Source organism: Rattus norvegicus, chromosome 15 (assembly GCF_036323735.1).
Source record: "Rattus norvegicus strain BN/NHsdMcwi chromosome 15, GRCr8, whole genome shotgun sequence".
NCBI lineage: Eukaryota > Metazoa > Chordata > Mammalia > Rodentia > Muridae > Rattus > Rattus norvegicus.
In genome coordinates this window covers 8121408-8124872 of record NC_086033.1, presented here as the reverse complement: position 1 = coordinate 8124872, position 3465 = coordinate 8121408, and positions in this window count along the sequence as shown.

The following is a 3465-nucleotide window of genomic DNA, read 5'->3' as shown; positions in this document are numbered from 1 at the left end:
TGATCCTACCTTGAAATTACATTATACACATAAATATTCATTTTCATTGACTAGAAGTAATTGTTTTGTCCTTATTAGTAATGTAGCTTTTGTCAGTAGAAATAAGAATGATAGCATCAGCAAAACGGGAGCTCCCATGTATTAGTCATACAATCAAGCGCCTAGCATTGCATGATCACTGCAAGCAAGTTTGAACTCTGGTCTCTATGAAACTGATGCCCAAATTCTGGACTGCAGTTATCACTGTTCATGTCCCTGACTGAAAAATGCAAGCCTTGCCCATTGTTCGTATGAGCCGGTATTCATAAGATGTAATCGAGTCTACCCAGCTTAGTTGGATAAAATTAGAATATAGTGATAAGGACCTTTTAGGAAAATGAATATCTCAAGCCCAGGATTGCTGTTATAACATATTATTATAAAAGTTTTGTTAAAGGGACTGTTGGTGTTCCACTATGTGCCAGGACACACTGCATCTAGAGGTGACTGAGGAACAGTGTGCTGGTGTGATAGAACTGCCATTAATGCCATTTTCTTACTGATCCCTGGATGGGAATATAAGCATATTAGAAAAGTGTGCCTTTCTACCTAAAGACTATACATGGACTGACCCTGGACTCTGTCCCCATAGGTAGCAATGAATATCCTAGTAAGAGCACCAGTGGAAGGGGAAGCCCTGGGTCCTGCTAAGACTGAACCCCCAGTAAACTAGACTATGCGGGGAGGGTGGCAATGGGGGGAGGTTTGGGAGGGGAACACCCACAAGGAAGGGGAGGGGGGAGGGTGATGTCTGTCCGGAAACCGGGAAAGGGAATAACACTTGAAATGTATATAAGAAATACTCAAGATAATAAAAAAAAAAGAAAATAAAATAAAAAAAAAACAAAAAAAAAACAAAAAGAAAAAAAAAAAGAAAAGTGTGCCTTTGTGTGACTCTTTTGTGTGTGTGTGTGTGTGTGTGTGTGTGTGTGTGTGTGTGACTCTTTTTTTAACCGGTATAATTTGTGTAGGTATCATTATGAGCACTTTGTGTAATGGAGGGTGAAATGTTAGGTGAGGCAGCTTCGAAGGCAGAAGGAAAGAAATAGAATGGAAATAAAGGCATAGATCCAGATGGTGACATTCTGAGAATGACATCTAAGCATAGCAGCACACCACTCCTGCAAGATACAGTTAGCAGTATGTAAGACTCTTGAAGACTATTGAAGTATTAAAGTGACTCATGGAAGACTTTGGGGCTGAAAAGAGTAATTTTATTTGTAAGTTGAAAGGCGTGTCAGTAAACTAATGTAATCTATAGCTAAGATGAAAATGTCTGAAATTAACATAGAGTTTGAAATGAAGGAGGGAAAGAATTAAAATATTCTACTCAGAGAAACACATTTTGCACACTACCCGTGACTACATATATGTTGCCATGATTATAAGATTGGAGGCTTTCAGATTCATTCTTCTGAGCTATGATGAGATTCTTGAGTTCAAGTTAACTGTTAAATATGTAATTATGCACATAAGCTACTCCAACCACTCAGACCATTCATGTTAATTCATCTGTGATAAACAGGTGCTAATAATGGATGGTATAGTTTAAATAAATGGGATGCTTTATCACTCCCACTAAGTAGTTTCTGCCACCCTTTGCACATTTAGATAAGCTGACAAGAAGTAAAATTAAACAAGGAGACTATTACAGGGTTTTTGGTCTTCATCCCTTTGCACATTAGCTTAGCTGACAAGAAGTAAAATTAAACAAGGAGGCTATTAAAGGGTTTTTGGTCTGCCTACCATCTGGAGAATAGTATCAGAGTCATAATGGCTTCAGAGACACATAGAAATGAAACAGTAAACTTTACCTGATCAACAAATATTTCTTCTTGCCATGAATATTTGATGCAATTCATTTTTAAATGAAATATTTAAAAAAGTTTCAGTGTTGTAAGTCTGACCTTTGGATCATAACTAGGGCATGAAATCAAATGTTGAAAACTAATGATGAAGAAAACAGAGAAGAGTTCTTGAGCAATGCCACTAGACCTGAGTTGCTCTTACTATTCTTACTGCAGCAATCTAGACAGCAAGATATGGGCAAGGCCATTCCTTCCCACTGTCTTGCTCTGGACATCTTTTCTATAATAAAATATAATGTACACGAGTATAAAGTTAAGTTGCTTTAGGCATATTAATACCTAAAAATAAGTTATGTGTGTACATTTCATCATTTGATTTCTATTGCTGTAATAAACACACTGACCAAGAGCAATTTGGGGAATGAATATCTTATTTCATGTTATAATTCCAAGATCATACTCCATCAGTGAAGGAAGTTAGGGAAGGGACTCAAGACAGAAACATGGAGGCAGGTCCTGAAACAGAGATCATGGGAAAGATATGTACTTGCTTGTCTCCTATGGCTTGCTCCATTTGCTTTGTCATATACTCCAGGACCACCAGGATTTGAAACTGCTCTCATGCCTAGATCTTCTTACATCAATCATTAACCAAAACATTCCTGACAGTGTTTCCTACAATCGATTGGCATTATTTTCTCAATTGAGCTTTCTCTTCCCAAATATCTGTAGCTTGTGTCAAACTAACAAAATATATAAGTAAGTAAATAATTAAAAATTAAAAAGCAGGATAATTGACTTTTTCATTAGTTTAGCACACTAAGATGTTACTATTAAATCATTACCTGTCCTTTCTTGCTTATCTCCAAGGTCACAAATATTTCAATATTAATATTGTAATATAAAACACACTCAACACAGTATATAAAAATTGTAACACATTACATTTCAGTCTCTAAATTATTCTGTTTCTACAGCAGTCTAAAGTTTCTCTTTTTAAAAAATCCAGTTTCTTAACTATGGCCTCCTATAAAATAAAAAAGGAAGTACATTCTTACTCTAAGTGGGAAGAACCAGGAATTCTTAAGCAAACACCAGCATTCAGCAACATAAAAAGTAGAGTCCTCGATATCTGAACTTTTGTCCACTTATTGTTCTCTGGCTCCTAAGAACCTGGACAGCTCCCCTTCTAGGCTCTGCCATCACGGCACACATAGTTCACTTAAGAAGCTCCAGCAGGAAGCAGTCCATACCTGCTGTTTGACAGTTACCCAACAGCTCCAATACGCTGTGGTCTTCACTATTATACCCAAGTCTCAGGCACCCCAAAGGCGACTGAGGGGCCAATTCCAATGCAAACACACAGGGTCTGGACTCTCACTAACACTGTCCCAGTGGGTCAGAAGTGTTAGCCCCAAGTCTAGGGGCTTTGTGTCCTGAAAACTTGGGAAATTGTCATATGGATCTACAAGTTGATATTTTAAAAACTGCATTTGCGGCATAGTCTGCAGGAACAAAACACTGGGGCAAAACTAGCTGAAAAACAGGATGGCTAGATTATCTATTTTCTGTAGGATGTCTTAAGTAATCTCTATGTACATTGACCCTGCTTTTGAAG